The following is a 24,226-nucleotide window of genomic DNA, read 5'->3' on the forward strand; positions in this document are numbered from 1 at the left end:
AAAATATATGAGGTTGAAAATGAATGTATGGTGAGTTTATCTGACATCTAACTGAAAAAACAAGGACATCCTGTCTATATCTGTGTAAAAAAATACACATCAGACTCAGTGAAGCCAAGGTAGGAGAAATTCAAAGGCGTATTAAAAAGAGACACTTTAGGGGCGCCTGGGTGGCGCAGTCGGTTAAGCGTCCGACTTCAGCCAGGTCACGATCTCGCGGTCTGTGAGTTCGAGCCCCACGTCAGGCTCTGGGCTGATGGCTCAGAGCCTGGAGCCTGTTTCCGATTCTGTGTCTCCCTCTCTCTCTGCCCCTCTCCCGTTCATGCTCTGTCTCTCTCTGTCCCAAAAATAAATAAACGTTGAAAAAAAAAAAAAAAAAAAAAAAAAAAAAAAAAGAGACACTTTAAGCAAAAAGTGCCTCATTTGTTTAGGTTATAATAGTCTTAGTGACTCATGTCTGAAAATGGCTTAGCGCATGTGTATTTGTTCTCCCAAAATGTGAAGCACTCCCACCCCAAATGAAAAAAAGTTCTCAGTGGATCAATAAAGAAAAGTTGAGGAATTAGGCTAAGCAGCAAGAGTATTAAGAAGCTGGAAATTTGAATCCTAATTTTCTGCCCCTTCTTTAGTCCTCATTCTCTTTCCAGTCCTGTGGATAGGCCTAGACATACTAACACTTCCTATGTTTTGAAAGAGAGAGGGAACTCCAGAAAATACCTCATTTGTTAGTTAGAAAATTATTTTGTAGCATGTAATTTGCTTTTTGGTTTGATGCCTCTCTTTATGCTTGCTAAACTGTTACGCACCCTGTGGCAATAAGTATTTGCCAAATGACATATAAGATGAATTCAGAATAAGATGGTGGAAAAAAATTTAATTATCAGAGAAGAAATAAGTATAGCAGCAAAGACTTCTTTACTTGTAACCATTGACCCATATTCTTAATAACAATATAATTATTAACCTTAAGTAAGTACCCTGGTGACTTATAATTTAGTATCAAGAATAAGACTATAGGGGCGCCTGGGTGGCTCAGTCGGTTAAGTGTCTGACTCTTGGTTTCGGCTCAGGTTACAAGCCGGTCATGATTTCATGGTTTGTGATTTTGAGTCCCACATCAGGCTTCATGCTGACTGTGTGGAGCCTGCTTGAGATTCTCTCCCTCCCTCTTCCTCTGCCCCATCCCTGATCACTCTCTCCATCTTTCTCTCAAAAATAAATAAACGTAAAAAATAAAAAAAAAAAAGAATAAGACAACTATATAAATAACTATAAAATATGACAGAATATGTATTACAAGTTTTAATGAGAAATGAAATATAGGCCTCACCAACCAAAAGGTTCTATATTATCATCCTTTTTCTTCAAACTCATTAGAGTCTCCAGGCATTTTTTCTTCCATTCTCTCCCTGTTTTTCTCTATCCTCTCTCCTTACTTCAGTTCCAATCCTTTTTAGATCCTATAGGTCATCAATCCATGTTTTGCTAACACCTCAATTTCCCCTGTTTTATTATTCATGTTACAACCCATCTGGCTGCCCATACTGGTTTTCTCTCAGTTCTTCAAATATGCCCTGTTCATTCCCACCTCAGGTCCTTTGCATATGTTGTTCCCTATACCTAGAACACTCTTTCTTGTCCCCAAATTCCTTTAATCCCCTCTTACTTCACCTAGCTAATACCTCTTCATTCTCCAGATCTCTTTCTATACTGCACATCAGGGAAGCCACACTTGATTCCCAGGCTAAGTTATACCCTTTTAAACATGTTGTCCCAATCCTTTTAAAACCCACGACAAGTGAAATTAGCTATCAGGTCTTCTTTTTTGTTAGATTATAACCTCTTTGGGTGTGTTTGTTGGGGGGTACCAACTCTGTCTTAGTCACTGTTAAATCCCCAGCACTAGTTTATCATTTGATACATGTTAGGCATAAATATTTATTCCATACAAATAAATGAAAGGAGAAAAGACTCCACAAACTCAGCTAAGATGATCAAGGAAAGATTTATGGGGAAGGAGGATTGTGAGTTAGGCTTTGAAAAATGGACACAATAGTGAGAGGCAGTGGGAATAGTTGGTGCTAAGGCTTGGAACAAGAGAGCTAGTGGGTGCTCAGAGAAGAGTAGACAGTCCACTTTGTAAAGTACGGGTCATATAGGGGAGTAGGAAAGATTAGACAGGAAAGGAAGGTCAACATAATATGGTGGGGGAAGGCCTGATTTGAAAATCAATACTTAATTTCATAGTTGATAAAGAGACAATGAAGGAAAATGGTACATAGGCTAAGTGAAAGCAGAAAGAGAGTGTATGTAGGAAACCTGTTCATGAACTCATATAGTACAGGCAAGGGATAAAAAAACTCAGCTGCTGACTGCGAGAAATAAATGGAAAAGAAAAAGCAGTGATAGAAAGAATTATATGTTTATGGTGGATTGTGTGGAGAAAGACTAAAATATTTACCTTAGATATTTGGTGGGGACAAGGAAAAGAGATAAGCCAGTAGTGTGTCTCCTAATGTTTCTGTGAGAGTAACTGGAAACATGGTGAAACCAGGAAAGTTAGGATATTCTGGCTTTAGGGATGGTGAGGGGAGGGAAGTGACGAGTTATTTTGCAACATTATTGAACTAGATGAAAAAAAAATTCACCTAGAATACAGTATTCTTAGGGTACACTGTAAATCAATGGCTAAAGATTAATGCAGAACTTCTTCTCTAATGAGATTTTATATTTATATTTCTGACAGTCCCTTAGTCACTTCACAAGCTTTTGCACCACAGGGTGCTTTAAACAGTAGGGTAAACACAGTATGTCTTCTTGGGGAAATAATCATACAGAAAATCTGAGACAATAATTACCAACCAACTTAACCCTTTCTCCAACTTAAAAATATTTTTATTTTAGGGGCGCCTGGGTTATTCAGTTAGTTAAGCGTCTGACTCTTGATTTTGGCTCAGGTCATGATCTCACAGTTTGTGAGATTAAGCCCTGCATTGGGCTCTGTGCTGACAGTGCAGAGCCTGCTTGGGATTCTCTCTCTCCCTCTCTCTTTCTGCCCCTCCCCCACTCATGCATGTGCATGCGTGCTCTCTCTCTCTCTCAAAATAAATGAATAAACTTAAAAAAATATATATATATATATTTTTATTTTAGAAGTATTTTATGGAAGGGGGGTGCCTGGGTGGTTCAGTTGGTTGAGGGTCCAACTGTTGATTTGGCTCAGGTCATGATCCCAGGGTCATGGGAATTGAGCCCCGCATCAGGCTCCGCACTCAGCTCAGAGCCTGATTGGTACTCTCTCTGTCTCTCTCTCTCTCTCCCCCTTTGCCTTTCTCCCCCAAACATTCTCTCTCTCTCTCAAAAAAAGAATGTTATGTAAGAGAATACAGGATTCACATGGATTTTTAGATGATACTCTCAAATCAAAGAAATTCGCAAATTGCATTAGCGTTTATGTTCCTTATCCCAATCTCCACACCCCTCACTTTGAATTTATTTTGCTATATAAGTTGTCAAAATAGTTTGTCCACATTCATACAGCTAATAAGTGGTAGAACAAGAATTTTAAACGAGGGCTCCATAGAGCCTGCTCTCTTAAGTATTTCATTATATACTATTTAATAATTTAATGGTTAAAAAATATTTTTTATGTTTATTTTTGAAAAAGAGACAGAGAATGAGCGGGGTAGGGGCAGAGAGACAGGCAGACACAGAATCCGAGCAGGTTCCAGGCTCTGACCTGTCAGCACAGAGCCTGACCCAGGGTTTGAACCCACAAACCGTGATATCATGGCCTGAGCTGAAGTCGGACCCTCAACCGACTGAGCCACCCAGGTGCCCCAATAATTTAATGGTTTTTGAGTTTTAGTTAATATTATATTTAGCATCACTAACCAAGTAAATGACAACATAAAGCCAAATACTGGCAGCTGGTGTTTGTCAATTGTGAATTAGCAGGGTCTCTAAGAATGCAATCGGAACAAGTAATTTTTCATAGTGTTTAGGGGAGAGTGAAGATGGGATCATAAAGGAATTAGTGAGGTGTTTCCTAGTTCACTGGTGATTAATCAGGTGGGTATGTTAAACATTCTTTTAAGGCTCAGTCCATCCTTCAAACTTTTAAAATACTGAGCTGACATCACCTTCCTATTCAAAACCTTGAATGCACAATTTACAAAGTTCTTCACAATCTGTTCCAAATTATCCTTCAACAATGAATCCCCAATACAATCAGCTCCAAATACACTAGATTTTCAACCAGGAGTTAAGACAACTAAGGTTGTTAAGACAACTAAGGTTGTTAAGACTTAAGGTTAAGGTTAAGACTTCAAAATTTAAGAGTAAGAGTTGGTCAGATTAAGGGGTAGGGGGAACAGAGTTGGGAGGTAGAGAGTTCCAGGCACCAACATGCAGAAACAACACCATGTAGGAAGACAGAGCCAGGCCCACCGAAGATAGCTCCGTGCAGGAGGTATGGAGGGAGATGAGGCAGAAGCCAGAGCCAGAAAGAGGACTTTATGAGTCATGTGGGATGTGGCCCTTCCCTCTGAGGACAAAGGGGAGTTAGCAAAGGGTTTTGAGCAAGGAGCAAAATGCTCAGATCAGATCTGTGCTTAAGAACATTTACTCTAGGGGTGCCTGGGTTAGTGTCCAGTCGATTAAGTGTCCGACTTCGGCTCAGGTCATGATTTCACGGGTTCGTGGATTTGAGCCCTGCTTCGGGCTCTGTGCTGACAGCTCAGAGCCTGGAGCCTGCTTCAGATTCTGTGTCTCCCTCTCTCTCTGCCCCTCCCCTGCTCATGCTCTGACTCTTTCGCTCTCTCTCAAAAATAAATAAACTAAAAAAAATTAAAAAAATTAGACACCACTGGAAATGGCATTAACAGACACTGAACTATCACTACCACTTCCAGGTTTTACATGTTCCACTGACTTCTACAGGTAAATGTGGAAACTGATTAATGGATTTACCTAACAAAACTATAGTTTTGAAATCTTATCAGATTTGAAGATACAGAAATTAAGGCTTTCCTCTTAAAGCCTCTCAGTGCATGTTAGCATGGTTTTTATAAACTTTAGCAACCAAAACAAACAAATGACTTTGGAGCACTCTATTTTTAAAATGTTGTTCAATACATGAAATGTGATAATACAGTTCCCAAACCACTTTATAATCCCTTTATAAAAGTGCTTATTTAAATACACAAATATGATCAATGAATGCAGAATTACATAATCACCAAGAGAAGTTGCTAGAGTTTTCATAATGGTCTCTTGGCTTTTCCTCTGCTGATATTGGTGCCAAAGAAATTAGGTTATAACTATTGTTTCTCTGTGGCTGAAGAGACATTTCCAAGTACAGAATGAATGGAGTTCATTCAGAGGCCTTGCAAATGGGCTGTGGCCCCTTTTTATGCACCGTGGGTTCTAGCAAGGATATGTAGAACAAAACCAACTTTTACTTTTTAACGCATTGACAAGGTCCTCACATTTTAAAGGAGCTCCACACAGTGGATTTATTCAGGTTTATATCTTCTGTCATCCCAATTTCCATATAAGAATATATTAAGGATGGCAGGAAGTCTTCCATTCAGAGAAGGCAACTGAATTTTCTTTTTTAATAACAGGGTAAATCATATGTTGTTTAAAACCTAAATTACAGAGGACCTGGGAACTTCCAATAGATTAGGCTTGACATAACGACATGAAATGATAACATTTGAGAAAAAAAAGCAGCCAATTCCTGTGGAAGGAAAAAAGGTGAAAAAGTCACGCATCTTTCAATGAACCTTTTTTTTTTTTTTTGTGGTTACTATTGTTCCCGAATATATCAGGGCTGCGTGTATTTTTTTGAACTGATATTTTTAAAGACAAACCGAGACTCTACAGTTGGGAGAAAAAGAGGTTGTAACCCACTTCCTCCACACCCTCTTGATGCTTACCATCCACCCTTTGTGTGGTCTTTGGCTTATGCAGTATCCTGTCTCATTATGACTGGACTATCAAGAGTCAAACAACTGTCACCAACAATACAGTACCAAATTGAAGGTCTCATTTTTTTAAAAAAATATCCATTTTGTCAATTTACCTTTTTGTTTGTTTGTTTAAACTACAGAACAACCCCCTGCCGAGTTCACAGCTGGCATGGTAACAGAGCAGTAAACTGGAATCTAACGCAGGATGGCTTCAGAACAACGCAGTGAAAATATTTTAGTATGAGCCGAAAGTAATTTCAAATTATTTGACCCATGAGTTTAATATTTAAAGGTTCACTAATACTTTTTCCTATCTTAGTAAGGGAACTAATTTATTCCTAGGTTGGTCCAAGGGCAGATCTCCCCTTCTCAAAGTAATTTGCGGGTCGGCCTACAAAGGACACACAGAAATTCAATGAAAAGAGAGTAACGAGGTAGAAAGAACACGGGTTCTTGGCGTCCGCTTGCATTTGAGCCCGCAAGTCTGCCAACACCAACGCAGGCGAGCCTGAGGGCAGCACCCAGCGGCTGGCTCAGGAACCTGTATCCTGCACACCTCACTCAGCGGCAGGGGACCCGTAAGCGTAACGCTCCTTCCCTCTGGCCTTTTGAAGCACTTGACAGAAACTCTTCTTAATGGAGATATTAAAGAATAAAGGCCAATTCTGAGATTGAGACGGAGAAACAAAAACAAAAAACCTAAGTCAAGTGAAACTATCTCTGATATAAGTTCTGCCGAAGAGAGGACAGCTTCTCTGCGAAAGAAGACACACAGTCATCAAGGGTTGGAAGCAGCAGAGAGATAATTGCTAATTAATCCTCTCATGTTTTCCTTAAGCAAATATTTTAACTTACTGCATACCCTGAGCTTTATTTTTATTAGAGAAATGTTGTATAATGGCTGTGCATGCACTCTAAGCATTTTATTATATAATAATATTACATAATTACAGTGGAAATAATGGTACTATCTCACCAGGTTGAGGAAAGGACAAAATGAAATAAGTATAAAGTCCTCATAAACCATATTCTTGATGCATTGTCTTTGCTCAGTAAATGGTCATTATTATTATTGCTGTTATGGAAACTGTTCATGTAAAGCTTCGTTTCTTGGTCCAGCTAGAAACCACTATTAATGGAGATACTAGAGGGTAAATAGTAACTCAGAGTTTAAGTAGGATCTGAAAAAAAAGAGAGAGAGAGAGAGAGAGAGAACATTTTGATCCAGAGGTATTTGAAAGGTTTTGAACCACCCCAAGACTTGAAGACTTGGGTTTCCTGGAGTTTCTTTAATTCCTGAAGTTTCTGAAGAGATACACACTTTCAATAAGTTAGGCTTTCACATTAAAATAAGGAATTCTAATCCTGGTTCCATGACTTAATCTCTCCATATTTTAATTTTCTCATGTATGATATGGAACGATGAATTCTACCTATACCTCAGAGCTGTGGTGAGGATTAAAGAAGCCCATGTGTGTAAATGCTTCAGGCAGTGCTGGGAACATAGTAAATGCTAAACCTATCTTCAAATCACTACCATCCTCATTATCACCAAACGGCAGAACAGGCAAATGGGATTTATGCCTCATTGCCTAAGGTTATCTCTGATTTTCTGTTCTCTTTGTTGGTAAGAGAACTCCAGTTTCCATTTTTTTTTAATGTTTATTTATTTTTGAAAGAGAGAGAGAGAGGCAGAGGGAGAGAGGCAGACAGAGAATCCCAAGCAGAGCCCAACGCAGGGCTTGAACTCACTGTGAGTGAGATCATGACCTGAGCTGAGATCATAAGTCAGATGCTTAACTGAGCCACCCAGGCACCTTGAGAATTCCAATTTTGGTTGTTCTGTAGCTGAGCGTTCCAAAATATAAGGCAATTACTAACCTTCCTGTTTATAAACTGGAGGGGTATCTTAGAACATGGTGGTTATGAGGAAAATAATCACACATTTGGTAGGCTAAAGGAAAGGAGGAGAACCCAGCAAGGCATGAAGCTACCTTGTTCATCCCCCAGGGACCACAAGGCCAGGCTTGTCCTCATCTTTGCTCTTCTCTGTAGGTGCCCTTGCTCTCCTCTGCTTCCTCAGCAGGACCCCAGTCTTATCTACCTGGCTTTTAAGCCGAAAGTCACTCATCCATTTGTGTGGGGTTTTTTGTCTCTAAATTCACATTCTTGAGAGAGAATGCTGGTACCTTAGTCTACCCTTGGACAGATTCCTGTAGTAATACTTGGTTTTGTTTTGTTACCTCTCTTCCTGAAGCTCTTCATTTACAATTTCTGATTTAAGAAATGAAAAGAACCTGTTTGTTAATTACAGGATCAGACTCTTGAATCAAGTTGGTTTAAACATATTCTTAGGAATTTGAATCTTGAGTGGAGGTGCCTGGGACAAAGCTTCTGAGCTTCTGATCTCGAGTCCTCAGAATTGTCCTGGTTTATAACCTCCCTGAAGCTTGCTAGTTCAGAGACACCATCGGTTCTGTGAGCTACTCTAGCAGTTTTCCTTTTTAAAGGTCTCTGTTTCTTAAGCACTTTTCTGTTTCTTAGAACTAAGAGACCTTCTGTGACTGAGTTCTCTCTGGGGGATTTAATCAGCTACAGTCTATTACAGACTTGGGCAAGCCAAACTAAGCTAAAGGAGATGGCAGGTGTAGTTGGCAATTTGATATATCCATTACAGGGGAAAATGGGTTATAAAAAAAGAGTCATACTTGTATCTATATCTATCACAGTCCTAGCAGGATATAAAAAAAAACCTCATTTAATTAAATTGTATTTAAGTCAATAGGCATTCATTAAATAAGAATTCAGGGAATATTTAAGTGGGTAAAGCTAAATCTTTGCTCTCAAGTAATACCCAGTCTCAGGGGAAGAATATATGTACATATATAATTGTAATATAAGGCAAGGTATCCTCACTACTATGCTAATGAAATAAGAACATGGAGAAAAAGGACCACTAATCTGGGTTATGGGATTAGCCAAACAGATCAGCCTGTTGAGAAACTCAGATACCATGTTGCAAGCTACAGATACGAAGGCGAGAAGGATTCCTTTTCAGAAGCTATGGCTCTATGACATCTTAAGCAATCTACAGAAAGAAAAACACTGCCAGGGCTTGTAGGCACTTGGGAGACTTATTGCTTTCTAACTCTCAACCTCACTTAAGCATGGGCCTAAGTAAAGGTCTTTAGTGGTCTATAGAAGGTCTATAGAAGGTCTATATCCCCAGCAAAGTACTTCTCCCCTCCCTAACCCTAGCCCTGGGCTGGAAGGAAGAATTGTGATCCATGGCCAATTTCTTCACCAAGGCAGTTCTCCATGCCTGAGTTACCTCAACAAGGAGAAAATCTGAATTTATGGTGCCCACACCTTTGAAGTTTCAAAGGGAGACAGAGAAAAGCAAAGATGAGAGTATAGAGGTAAGTCATCTTTCTCGTATCTAAATCTGGGGTCTCAGCACAAATTCTAGTCACAAAGCATCCCCCAACCAGACTGAGTATCCACTGTGCCAAGGATGAGCCCTGGATACCAGTGTAACCCGTGTCTCCTTACCTTCTCCACTGGCCCTATGGGACTGACATTCTGCCCTGGATATAGCCCTTTTTACCTGAGAACTGATTTTCCTAAATCTTAACAGTCTTCTCTCTGGTTATGATTCTGGAGTCTGGACCATGTATTCTAAACCCTAGTCCGATGAGCAATTCTTTTAGAACCCAAACTGATGTCCTCCATACTCTAGAGCAGGAAATGACAAACTTTCTACGAAGGGCCAGATGGTAAATATCTTAGCTTTGAGGGCCAAAGGGTCTCTGTCACAAGTACTCAATCTGCCATTGTAGCACTAAAACAGACACAGATAATACTTGAACAAATGGGTGGGGCTGTGTTCTAATAAAACTTTTACAAAAAGAGAGAGTGATTTGGCCCCTGAGTGTAATTTGCAGAGCCCCCTGCCCTTGAGCATCATTACCTATGCATTCAGGATTCCTTAATACCATGATCCGTCTGTTGGAGAGATAGCTCACCTCCATCTTTCTCCATCTGCTCTTTATTTGCAAGGATCTAGGATGACTCACCCGGGTCATAGTTATAACATCCAAGATGTTCGTACACTTTATTTCAGTTTCTGGGATACTCCAGAGCCCACAAATAACATTTGTGTGTACCCTGTCTTTGCCTCTTTCCCTCTAGAGTCAAAGTGAAAAAAGAGAAACCAGAAATTATGTAAATAATATATACATATTTAGTTATTAGCAGTTAAAAACAACAACTGAAAGTAACTGCTAGCTGGGTGATGGGTATTAAGAAGGGCACTTGTGATGAGCACTGGGCGTTGTTAAGTGATGAATCACTAAATTCTACTTCTGAAACCAATATTGCACTGTATATTAACTAACTAAAATATTGAAAAGTACAAAAAGAAAGAATAAAAAAAGAAAATATGGTAAAAAGCCTTACAAAAAGTAACTGGTTCTTAATTCAGGAACAATAGGAAGGGAGAAAAGTTATGAGACAGTAATCTGTTATATTCTGTAGGGAGCAGATATCTTGGTCAAAAGTAAAGAAAATAAGCTGTGTTACTCCCTAGAAAGTGACAAGAAAACTGAGGCTCATAAAAGTTAAAAGAGAGTTCCACACTGATGTGTCATGGAATTGCTCGTTAGGCCTACCTAGAAGCAAAGGAAGGGGACGGACTGCAATATCCCAGATTGGAAATTTGAATATATTTTCTGAGTAAAGTTGTTAAATAGAGTGATTTTTTAAAATAGGGTGGGCTTCATAATATTTTGTAAGTGGACTAAAAATACACACAATAACAACAACAATTGACATTTAGTTAAGTGCAATGTAGTGGACACTTTTCTGATTTTGCCATCCAACACCCATTCCCCTTTCTCCTGATAATATTCCCTGTATTTTCCTCTGGGAACCATGCTTCCTGTGCCTTTGGTCCTTATGCTTTGAATGTTGCTTAAACTGTCCCTGATTCAAGAGGTGGGTGTGTGATCTAGGTCTGGACAATCAGAACATTGAATTTCCCTGGACCTACAACTGTTTCAGGGATGGAAACATACGAAAGCTGATTTAATCAGAGCGAGGCCAGGACTTTTTAAAGTGTTTCTGAGGAGAGTTGCTCTTTTTATCTGTTAGATTGGAAACCTACAAGATGTAAATATAGAATTTGTAGGAGTCAGAATTAAGAAAATACTTCTTTCATAATAAAGCAAATATCAAGGAAAGCAAGCCAGAGAAATCCAGGGAGATCAAGTCCTGAGAATATAGTTTGAATGCACAATATTTTAGGAATGAAACAAAAGCTAATTTTTAAAATTCTAACAGGTTTTCTTTTTTCTCTCTCCATTCCTCACTTTATCTTTCCTTCCCTCCCTCCCTTCCTCCTCCCTCCCTTCTTTCTTTTTCCTTTATGCCTGTAACTAAGGGTGCTAATACAGTCTATTTTAGGTTAGCCAGTATATATACATTTTCTTTTCTTTTTAAAAAATGTTTATGTATTTATTTTGAGAGAGAGAGAGAGAGAGAGAGAATCCCAAGCAGGCTCTGTGCTGTCAGTGCAGAGCCTGACATGGGGCTTGATCTCACAAACTGTGAGATCATGACCTGAACTGAAATCAAGAGCCAGACACTTAGCTGACTAAGCCACCCAGGTGCCCCTATACATTTTCTTTAACCCACAAAACAATCTTATGAGAGAACATAATTATTCTTGTTTTCAGATCAGTCAACTGAGGAAATTGCAAAGTATGCCCATGGTCATGCCCTTAATATGCCTCAAAGCTGTGATCCAACCTCAGACCAGTCTGACTCCAAAGCAGGTGGCTCTCACTGCACTCCCTGTTCTCAGGGGACAGGGCTCCTAAGGGATCCGGCCATGGGTTTCAACAACTCACATCTGTTTACAATTTAGGGACTGTATCTATATTAGAGGCACGGTGTGATGATAACATTTGCTCTGACCTGTGATGTGAAAAGAAAATTATTTGCTTTAGAAAATGTAGTGATTCTGGGGCGCCTGGGTGGCTCAGTCAGTGAGGCGTCTGACTTCGGCTCAGGGATTGAGCCCCGCGTCGGGCTCTGTACGGACAGCTCAGAGCCTGGAGCCTGCTTCGGATTCTGTGTCTCCCTCTCTCTCTCTGCCCCTCCCCTGCTCACATTCTGTCTCTGTCTCTCTCTCAGGAAATAAATAAACATTAAAAAAATTTTTTAAATAGAAAATGTAGTGATTCCTTGACTATAAAGGATATTTCCTTTATCCTTAGTCAAGGATAGTCAAGGAATAGTCAAGACTATTGACTTGACTATTCCTTGACTATAAAGGATATTTCTTTAAAGCAAATTGCACTTTCCACTTTTAGCCTAATGTCAGGTGTATGTCCAAGAAAAAACTTTGGTACTCATTTACCCGACAATAGACATTTGGAGATGTTAAGGCATTTAGAGCATACCAGGCACCAAGTCTAGCAATGGAATAATGATACTTGGATGCCTAGAACAAAAACTTGGTATAGGAAGGGCATCTTAAATTAATAGGGCATCTTATGTTCCCAGCATCAGCCTGAACTGGTCATATCCTGGGAGTGAGTCTGTCCTCTACATGTGAAACTTCATAGGGAGCTACTTTTTCCAAACAAAATATAGGAGCCTGAGATGCAGTACTGAATAAACTCTTCTGTGCTTCAGTTTCCTCATCGGTAAATGAGGATGTATAATATAGCACTATTATTATTTGTACCCCATCCTTTCCTCAATTAAATAAACTACTGAGTTACTATCTAGTTTTTAGATTTAAATATTTATAGATTTTTCATAGAATATGATTCACTTTTGTCTCTTTTGTGCTCTTTCTGACACACACACACACACATGAATATGCTAAAAAATTACCTCCAAAAATGGGTAAGTTGTAATACATGCCCACAATTATAAGTTAAATGCAATTTTGTCAGGAAACAACCAAAGGTTATTACTGTATAGTATGAAATAAGGAAATATATCAAGATAGTTTTATTTATTTTTTAAGTGTATTTATTTATTTTTGAGAGAGAGTGTGCATGTGAGTGGGGGAAGGGCAGAGAAAGAGGGAGAGAGAGAATCTCAAGCAGTCTCTGCACTGTCAGCATGGAGCCTGATGAGGGGCTCAAACTCACGAAACTGTGACATCATGACCTGAGACAAAATTGAGAGTTGGTCGCTCAACAGACTGTCACCCAGGTGCCCCAAGATAGTTTTCATTATAAAAATATATTATTTTAAAATACCTCCCCTCTCAAATTTTCTATCAACATTAATGTAGCTATGTAGCTTATATAAGTTATAACAAAATGAAGCCAATTTTCTCGAACCATTTAATGTATGGTTACTTGAGAGCAGTGATATGATTATCACTTGAATAATGTAAATAGTGTGTATACACATTACTTATATCTATTTAGAGGAGAAAGAGTAGACTGAGGCAATGGGGAAATATTTTAAATAATTTTAGAAATCGGAGAAATTTTCCTGTATTCCTTTCACCATAATACATTAGGATAGCTCATTGGGATCTACTTCAAACAAATCAAAAGTCTCTTAGTGTTATTGAATTGCAAAGACCAAAATCTCTAAATTGTTAACTCGGAGCAGCAGACAGCTTAGACAGCAAATGTACATTTCTTTCTTTTCCCCAGCTTTACTGACGTATGATTGGTAAATAAAAATTGTATACATTTGGGTTGTACAACATGATTTTTAAGGTGTACAATGCGATGATTTCATACAATTTACATTGTGAAATAATTGTGGCAGTCAAGATAATTAACACATCATCACTCATATAGTTATCTTTTTGATATGGGTGGTGAGAATACTTAAGATCTACTTTCTTAGTAAATGTCAAGTATACAATATGGTATCATTGACTATAATCACCATGATGTACAAGTGATCCCCAGAACTGATTCATCTTGTAACTGCAAGGTTTTACCCTTGGCCAACATCTCCCCATTTCCCCCAGCCCCTGGAAACCACCTACTCTCTGGTTCTATGAGTTCAACTTTTTTAGATTCCATATATAAATGAGATCATACAGAATTTGTCTTTCTGCATTTGGTTTATCTCACTTAGCATAATGTCCTCCAGGCTTATCTATGTTGTTGCAAATGGCAGGATTTCCTTTTTCCTCTATGGCCAAGTGATATTTTTATATATAGTATATATAGTATATATGTGTATATATGTGTGTGTGTAAATGTGTATATATGTGTGTGTATACATATATACACACACACATATATACACATATATACTATATATCATAGTGGAGGGCATGAACATGGAGGGCAGATATCTTTTCAATAGATTTGGGTAAGTACCCAGAAGTGGAACTCTGGATCATATCCTTGTTCTATTTTTAATTTTGGAGGGGAACTTCCAAATCGTTCTCCATAGTGGAGAACACCAATTTATATTCCCACAGTGTACAAGGGTTCCCTTTTCTCCACATTCTCACTGATACTTATCTCTTATCCTTTTGATAATAGCTATCCTGATACCTGTGAGGTTTTTTTTTTTTTTAAGTTTATTTATCTATTTTGAGAGAGAGACAGAGGGAGGAAGGGAGAAGTAGATAGAGGGAGAGGGAGGGAATCCAAAGCAGACTCTGCACTTATCAGCGTAGAGCCAGACATGGGACCCCATGTCACGAACTGTGCGATCATGACCTGAGCCGAAACCAAGGGTTGGATGCTTAACCAACTGAGCCACCCAGGTGCCCCCTCATTGTGGTTTTGATTTGCAGTGCCCTGAGTGATGTTAAGCCCCTTTTCATACATTTGTATGTTAGTCATTTGTATGTCTTGTTTGGGAAAATGTCTATTTAGGTCCTTTGCTCACTTTTAAATTGGGTTTTTAGTTTTATTGCTATTGAGTTTTATGAGCTCCTTCAATATTTTGGCTATTAGCCCCTTATCAGATATATGGTTTGCAAATATTTATTCCCATTTCATAGGTTGCCTTTTCATTTTGTGATTCTTTGCTGTACAGAAGCTTTTTAGTTTAATGTAATCTCAATTGTTTATTTTGCCTTTCTGGCTTGTTTACTGTGTCATATCCAAAAAAAAAATCATTGTCCAGACCAATGCCAACAAGCCTTCCCCCCTGTGTTTTCTTCTGGTTTTCTCTAGAAGGTGTTACATTTAAGTATTTAATCCACATTGAGTTGACTTTTTTGTAAAGTCCAATTTCATTCTTTTGCATAAAACACATATTTCTTTTAGTGTCCATAAAAGGCTGAAGGAAGCCATGTGGCATACTGGTTAAAGAAGAAGGACACTGGTGCCAGACAATTGTGGGTTCAGATTCAGGTTCTGGAACTCACTGTATTAAGTCTGGATGAGGTTCTTAGACTAAATGCATTATTGTGTGTGAAGTATGTAGCATGGGTACTGGCATTTGGTAAGCACATATATATGTATAATAATGCCAGATTTACAAAATAAAAATCTTCATAGAAAGGCCGTTAGTGACAAAGGAAATATTAAAGGTAAAAACGACTATATATTCTTGAAGTTTCTTTACTGGTAACAGCATAAAAAACCCACAAAAATCAAATTCTTAATATAGCTTTATGAATTAAGAGTTAAACCACTTGGGCATATACAAAGGACTATGTAAATGCCAGGAAGATACTGTACTGGTAGAGAATAATGCTTTTATTGCTATGTAACTATTTTAACTACATTCAACTCTATTGCCCAACATCTTATTAGTTCAGATGCAGTATGAAATGCTATGTTGTATACTACTCTACACTTGATTTGCTTAGTTATAATATTTGGGATTGTTACTTTTTACAGTTTTTTATAAACTTGACAGTGAATGAACACTCAATTTAGCTTCAGTTACACAATTATAAGATCTTTTTCATCACACAATTATTCTTTTAAAATTGAATGTGCAAGTACAAATGTCCAGAGTGTAGACAGCTGTCTAAACAATAAGAACTCTATGTATCAGGACAGGTGCTGTTATTATCCCCCAAATCCATAACACAAGTGTTGGGTTTATAAAATATTTGGAGGAAAAAGACTTAATAAACAAAAAAAGAGATAAATATCCCAGTAGTAAGTAATTTATTCCATGCACAAGAATCAAAGAATAGTCAATGAAGACTTTATAGAAAAGTATAGGAGATTGTCCACTGCTTTGGAAGCATTTTGATACCACATAATACCAATTTGGGATGTTTATTAGAGCTTGCTAAGCCCAAGGCACTGCTTCAGTGTTACTAAGAATCATCTGGCACATTTACAAAACCTGGCAAATCAACTTAATTTACAAATTATTAGACTATTAGTTACTTCAGGGCAAGGTCCAACTTACTCTCATGGTTTTGCTAGTACCTCACACAAACTGGCACTTATTAAATGAAGGAGCATGGCCAACTGAAGTCCTACACCTACTGGAAGAAAAGCCATATCGCAGGTCAGTTTGCACTATCCCATATGCTTAAATCAATGGCCAGATTTTCTAAAAGCGGTGGTTCTCAAGTAGGGGAGCTATTACCCCCTCGGGGACAATTGGCAATGTCTGGAGTCATTCTTGGCTGTCACAACTGTGGGGATATGATGTCATCTGGAGGGTAGAGGCCAGGGATGCTGCCAAACATCCTATAGTGCACAGGACAGCCCCCCAAAACAAAGAATCATCTGGCCCACAATGTCAATAGTACTAAGGTTAATAAGCCCTGATCTACAAGTTAACTGAATATTTACAATAGCATGAGATAGTCATCCAGAGTAGACCCCATTAAACCCTACCTTGTTTAATTAAAATGTTTCCTTATACAATTCACTACTCATTTTCCCAAAAAGAAATTCTGCTGAAATGGATGGAAATGTGGAAGCAGAATGAAAAGCCTTCCATTTAACTCCCAACTCTTAGACAATTTTTCATACAGCTTTGTGTTTATCACTACACGTGATATTTAGGAACCATGGGTGAACATAAGTGATGATGGTATGCTTCCACATAAGCTGTTGCTTTTCTCCCAAAAAATATATTGACTTCTGTTAGTGAGACATTTAAAGAGGTCAAATATGGAAGGGCTAGATTGGTGCTCAATCCTGGCATAAGATTAGAAGAGGTAAAGGCAATAATGATAAAGAAGATAGTTCACATCTTTTGGGTGCTTTCAGTCTTCCAGGTACCATACTAAGCACTTTACATGTGAGTTCATTGAGCTGGAAAGATCTATCAATTTCAGAAATTGAGTGTTCCAGAGAGAATATTCTTTTCTCATTTATATAAGCATGGTTTCATAGTTTCTATTTGACCTCTCTTTTCCTCCTCTAGCCTGAGATCTTCTGGAGGCGAGGGTCTCTTGTCTTATTCATCATTGCAAAGCCAAGGAGCTGGCACTTCACCACAGCATAGGGCATTCATTGCCAGTTTGTTACATGGATAAGGGCATCGCTGCTCAGTGAGATATAAATCTAGAGACACTATCTAAAACCCTCCAGATTCTGAGAAGAGGGGCTGCCACAAGTCTAGTCTGTGAGCTCCTCTAAGGGTAGGACATCTCTGTTATCTTCGCATTCACCGTGAATTCGCAGTTACTAGAGAAGAGTCCAGCACACAAGGCACTTGGAATATTTTGATTTGAATTTAGCTGGAGACTGTACCTATCTTCAGAAGTTCTCCCAAGACAGGGAAATGTGATCCACTCCTTTACTTGGGTCTTGACTCAACAAATACAGTTACTCCTGTTTTTCACACATGTTTACAGCTCTTGTGTGATTCCTGCTTTTTAGGGGTTTAGCTTGGATAATAAAAATCAACGGCACTCAGACAAGGTCAAAGGGAGGAGACATTTCACCCGGACAATTTCTTCACTCGGCTATACATTTACCAGTGTGAGGTGCACAGTGTTTATAGAAGGAAAGGCAAATATTCCTTTCTAAGTCTAACACCGGACTTACCAGCTGCCCAGTTAGCCTGCTGCCCTCTGTGGGGAGCCATCCTGTGGTGCTCCGGTGGATACTGCAGGAAAGGGAGGAAGAAAAGAAGTAGGAACAAATCGAATGTGCTGAGGCAGAAACTATGTCTATTTGGGGCATCTCCCACTGTCAATCTACCCTCCTGATGTTTTACCAACAGAGACAAGAATGACATGTCTTCTGTGTCTCAGCCACTCAAAAAAGTTTTCACTAAAATTCAAAAATTGAACACACTGGCACAACAACGGCAATGATAAAGCATTAGCTTGCTGTTCTTTTGTTTTAGAAAAGATGCTTTTTCATTCTCTTCATGAATTAATGTTTATGAAATACTCATATACATGCTTATCTGTCATCAATTGCTTTGAGAAAGTTAAACAGAGAAGTTTCTGCCCTCTGAGTTTCTGTATTGTAGAGAATAAGGGAAAGTAGAAGAAAAGGTTATAGTCTCTTCCTCTAAAATGTCATAACCCAAAATACTATATAAGTAAATGTTTATTGTAACCAGGCAAAACTGACAATAGTATAGATCTGACCGAGCTGAATGGAGAATATATGCCCTCAGAATATGGAGTGGGTAATAAACATATAAAATATAACACCTTCCAACTTCCCTCAACACAACTTCTGGGTTTGTTGGTTCTGAGATAAGAAGAAAAGGTCTCTTAGATTATCTGTGGTCACTTCGGGTCAGTCTCCAACAGCAGATCCCTTCTTGGTCTACTACTCAAGGAGTTGAAAGACCCCACAGTGGGCCGCCAGAGAGCTGTGACACATGCAAAGCACTTGCAACCCGTCTTGTTTTCTTATTTTCCCTGTTTCCATTGGCAGAATTTTTTTCCCTGCCCAAAGCAGAGCCGCAAATGAAAGCAGCTGCCCAAAGTGGAGGAAGTTCAAAGACCGGGGAAGAAAGAGAAAGGAGGTGGGGGTCAAATGAGGAAAACAACTGAGGACAGCAGAAGACTCTTGGCAACTCTGCCTCGTACAAAAGTCTAAAACAGAAAACATACGGGGGACAGATGGACTGGTGGCAGCCGTGGGCAAAGTGATGCACCCATAGGCTTTCAAGTGACAACTGAGTATTGTATTTTACACAGACTCACAAACTTTTAATGCTTCCAGGGCAAGAAATATTTCAAAATATATTCCTTTGAACTTCTGGTGGCCTTTTCTGCTTCCTGCCATATATTCATTCATGTTTCTGAATCATGCTGGAGGTGAAAACCTATTTGAAATTATTGTATGAATTTCTTCTTTTGGTTTCTTTACTTAGGGGTTATCGAGAAAATATAGGTATGGTTATCTTGGAATCTGACTTCAAAAGATTCACTTAGAGGAATTAGTGCAGATCTAGCATTTATTTCTTAACTTCAAGGTTTTAGTGCTTCATTAGATATTAATATTTAATCTTGAAATTATTAAAAAAGGATTATAGTTAAAATGTTCCAATTAGTTGCTTTCTTTTGAAGAACTTAAAAGAAGTAAAATAAATACAACTTATGAGACATTTCAGAATACACTTGAAAAACAGGTTTAAAGAATATATAAATACCCTACCATATTTTAGGATTTTTAGCAACATTTTATGCAATTTAACTTTATATACTTATAATACAATGTTATTAATATATGAATTCAAGCATATTGAATGGAATGTGGGAATTCCAAAACAGATTGGAAAATTCAATGGACTGCAGATTCTGGGAGGACACTTGTTTGAATATATTCACAAGTTCAAGCATCTACATTTTTAGCACAAAAATTTTCTATTGCTTCTTTAAAAAAAATATATCTACAAAGCAAGACTGACTGTGAAATAGGACCTGCAAATGTTTGATCTACGTAGAAATTTCAGGAACGTAACTGCAGAACAGTAAACACTTTTTACAGACTGACTGCCAAATCTAGAAGTCTTTTCTTTCAGTCAACACTTTCCCACCATCGTGAGAACCATTTCTCATTAACAACCAAATTGTTTTCAGATGCTGTGCTATAAGGGGTTTCCTTAGAAACCATTTGGTAAAAGACTGTGGCTTTCTTCCATAGAATCTCAAGCAGTGAAAAGGCAGATTTTCTGGCATAAATCAAACCCAATTTCTAGGGTTCACTAAACCCTTTCTCCTCAAAATAATGTTTTGTGACTTGATCTTAGCAGTTAATAGTACATGCAGGAGAGCTGGTGTGAACCAGTTTTGAATGAATCTTATTCCATTTCTTTTGTAATTCAACTGAAATCATTTCCAGGGCTTGTTATACCTTGATGAAGGTTTAACTGCACAACTAATGGACAAAATAGTACATTTCATTGTACGGCAAAATCCGTAAATTTTTTTCTACTAAGTTTGCTCAGGTGGATTAATCTTTATATTGATAGGATAATACTATCACTTCTAATTTCAGAGTTGTTCTTGCTTATAAATACACTTTTTTTAAAAAAAGTTAGGCAACAAATAAGTTTTTTTGTACTAAAAATATACACATTTCCTCTGGCTAGTATATACACAAATATATACAAATAATGTTTTAGGGAGTTTCTCGATACATGCAAATTCATAAGAAATACACTGAAAAGAAGCACCTGTATCAATAATTATGTCTCAGGTGTGGACTTGGCAGAATACCTTAAATGGAAATCTAAAATTATTACTGGGATGTAATCACGATTTTCTATATCGTCATACCTTTTGCACACCTTGTTCTTTTTGCCAGCAATGTGTGTCTGGCTACCCAACAAATCTTATTCCTCCCTCAGACTCTGCTCAACCATCTTCTCAGTCATTTATTCATTCACTCATTCATTCTATAACTTTTTACCGAGCACCTACTATCTGCTAAATTCTATGTTAGATGCTGGAGAGAACAAGACAATGTCCTTTCCTCATGAAGCTGCTGGCTGAATCTGAATCAGTCATCCTTCCCTAACTTCAGACAGAGCTACTACAATTTAGCCACTTGACAAGAATCTAAGAGCATTTACTAGGTACTAATTCTAGACAGTTGCCATATTATACATAGTGCAATCATTTATCTGTGAATCTATGTCACCTCTTTGTGTGAACTCTTTGAGGAAAAGAGCCTTTATATATTTTTGTATTCTCAATACCTAGCACCATTTCTGGAACACAATAGGAAAAAAAATAAATTCTTGTTGAATAAATGATTAAACTAAAATATTCTAGCTAATAAAACAAGCTTTCTTCTACTTGAAAACTATCAATAACATGCCATGGGTTTATAAAAGTATTAGTCCCGATTTGCTGAAAACTTAAGCTAAGCATTTTAGAGAGATGAAAGATGGAAATCTGTTGATGAAAATCAATTAGAGAGATGAAAAATGGACAAACTGTTCTAAGAAGTTTGGCAACTAGATCCTAGTTGCTGCCATATTACCAGGCAAGTCTTTCCCAAGATTGAGTTAATAAGCTTATAGGATGATCCACCTAAGTTCAAAAAGATAATCCAAAATGGAATTGGTCTTCTTAACTAGATGACAAGTCTTATGGCAATTTGGTTTGAGAGTATTTGAATTAAAAAATTCAACCCTTTGTTTCCAAAGTCATCTCACTGGGAGTAAATGCCCCAAATCCCTACCCTATAAAGTCCTTTAAGACCTGGCACTCTGCCCCCACCTCTCCATGCTCATCTCCTGCCACTCACTCCCTCTTTTCCACGTGTTCCTACCAGAGTAACCTCCGTGCTATTATTCCTTGATATCCGAGCAGTTCTGCCGTAGGACCTTGGCTTCTCCCTCTGCCTAGAAGACTCTTCTTCACATACTTTCAAAGCTCACTTTCTTCTTCCTACACTCTTTGCTCAAATGTCACCTTTTCAGTGAGGCCTTCCTTGACACCAAATCTCAAACAGCAGTCCTGCCCTCTCCACTCCCAAGCACCCCCTAAACCCTTTACCCTGCTTTCATTTCTTCATAGTATATCCATCCCCATCTGACATACTATGTACTTACTTTTGTTTCTTTTGGTCTGTTTTCCCTAGTAGAATGTAAACTCTACAAGGCTAAGTATTTTGACTATACCCTTAGTGATTAGAAGTGTGCCTTACACATAGAAGACACCCTCTAAATATTTATTGGGTGAACTGAGTTGATTAACCTATCAAAAACTGTATTCAGTATTAATTCTTTATGTTGTACTGTGCTAATAACTGTGGACTACAAATATGGTCATAGAAACCCCCTGAATTTGTGGATTCAGAATTTATTGTTTTGATCTGATATGTACCTGAAACTGATTCAGAAGCCCAAACCTACCTAGCACAACTCTACTGCTGCACTTTTGTCACCCAGATCTTCTTGCCTCAAAATCATTACACTGGAGAAGGCAGTTTTGTGAATACCAACAGATTTATAAACATTTCCTGTCTATATGAAATTGGGATGGAAGTAGGGACATGATTCCCCCCCCCCCACACACAAAGTAGTTTTAATCCAGTTGGGAACTTCAAGTTGAAAGCATCATTTCCTCTATAGAGAAATTCTTGTGAGAAAGTTTCAAGCATAGCTAATTATTTCTAAGTGGGAAAAAAAGCTTTAAATTAGAAAACTAATTTCACTGACTATTGAGGGATCTTTCTGCTTTATAAAACTATGGAAATGAATCAGTGATTATAGTGTGTTCAGTCAAAGTCATCAAATGCAAGAAAAGATCAATTATCATAAGGTTGTCAACATTTCTAAGACATTTAAGATGCATTAAAAAAGTCAACTGTCCACATGTTCTAATTGAAAACATTTAATTACCTTCTTTCTTTCCCTATCTCTGCTAATTATCTAATTCATCTCAAAATTCCCTGTAAAATATTAATGTATTAAGTTAGAAATAACCAGTTATTTGATTTGGGTTTATGTCGTATTATCTTATACTTAATTCTCATAGAGATATAATAAAAAGCCTCAAGGGCTTACTTCAAATTTATGATAAATAAAATTGAGAATATTCTATTAAGTAATTCTCCCAGCTATTAAGCCATTCCTTACTTAGTATTAGCCAGTTACTACCTTAGTTCTACTGATATTTCCAAAAATTTTTCATAGCATTTATTCCCCATCAACAAACATACATGTACATGTGTGTATACACATGCATGTACACACATACACAAATACATAGAAAGAAATCTTGGTCAAACCCTACTTTTCAGCTTTATCTATGGTGTCCTATAACCTTTCACTCAAGCTACTGACTTTCTTTCCTGGTCCCTGAAGTTTCTTAAGTGGCAGAGTGTTTTAATTTGCAATCTAGTATTGCTTTTAATTTGAAGCTGGCTTGGCATTCTCATTCAGTACTCACTGACACACTTCAGGAACTCAACCCTCACATACATTTTCTTTTTTAACTCTCAAAATACATAGGAGACTGTTAAACTTGGACTAGATTAAGCAGCAGATATGTTGAGTCTTCAGCAACAAGGGCTAGAGTCATCGGGGAGAGGTCTGGTCCATGCCACTGGTATGATGACCAATTCATCCCGCATTAGCCAGGATTTTCCCAGTTTAATACTGAGATTCCCATGTCCCAGTAATCCCCTCAGTCCTAGGCAAGCCAAGACAGCTGGTCACCCTCATGGATGACAGGATGAAAGAAACTGGACTGACAGGAGCCTGGTCTCTTAGTGTGGCCCAGTGAGCTACTTCCAAAGGAACAGTAAGTGCAGATGTGGCTCTAAGAGTCAGGCCAATGGAATCTGATTCAGTTGGTGAGGCAGGAACAGCAATGCCTATAGACAGATAGCAAGAACTGGAATCCAATAATTCGCTATTGGGTTAATGTGACCTCATGGGTATTTATGGAGCACAAAACACAAAGCCTGTGCAAGGAAAGCTAGCCTAGGCTCTGATCATTTGGTAATATTAATGGCAGTGAAATGCTCTCTGACCTGCTGGGAATGAGTTTGCTGGTGGAGAACTTCCAATTACATCTGCAAAATCGATGGAACACAGTCATGGATGAAATTAACATTCAAATGGGCTCAGGGTTACATAGCTAGGAAGAGGCACAGCTAAATTTTAAACCTAGATCTTTCTGCCCACGTGTCTGTTGCTCAGGCACTGAAATAAAGGTTATAGTATAAATTTTACTCACAGAAATCCATTTTCTTATAGTAGTTGTGTCCATATCATTGTCTGTTTTCCAGGTTGTTAAATTCTATGGGGGTAAAGACTATTCTTCATTTATCTTTGTGTCCTTTAATTAGCAAAATATTCACAAGAGAATAAACTTTTGACAATTGTGGTTGAATTAG

At 38.1% G+C, this 24,226-nt stretch overlaps 1 long non-coding RNA gene across 1 annotated transcript in view; it reads right to left on the reverse strand.

Annotated features, from left to right (window-relative positions):
- The window catches only part of LOC124514844 (uncharacterized), a 101,905-nt gene extending 83,820 nt beyond the window's left edge, over nucleotides 1–18,085 (reverse strand). Inside the window, exon 1 of the long non-coding RNA XR_006962676.1 lies at nucleotides 17,951–18,085. This is a non-coding gene — a long non-coding RNA (uncharacterized LOC124514844). The remainder of the gene's footprint in view (nucleotides 1–17,950) is intronic.
- Between the last annotated feature and the right edge of the window lie 6,141 nt (nucleotides 18,086–24,226).

The sequence above is a fragment of the Lynx rufus genome, unplaced genomic scaffold (assembly GCF_022079265.1).
Source record: "Lynx rufus isolate CCGP_SWC_20201006 ecotype Redwood Valley unplaced genomic scaffold, mLynRuf1.p SCAF_2, whole genome shotgun sequence".
NCBI classification, from domain to species: domain Eukaryota; kingdom Metazoa; phylum Chordata; class Mammalia; order Carnivora; family Felidae; genus Lynx; species Lynx rufus.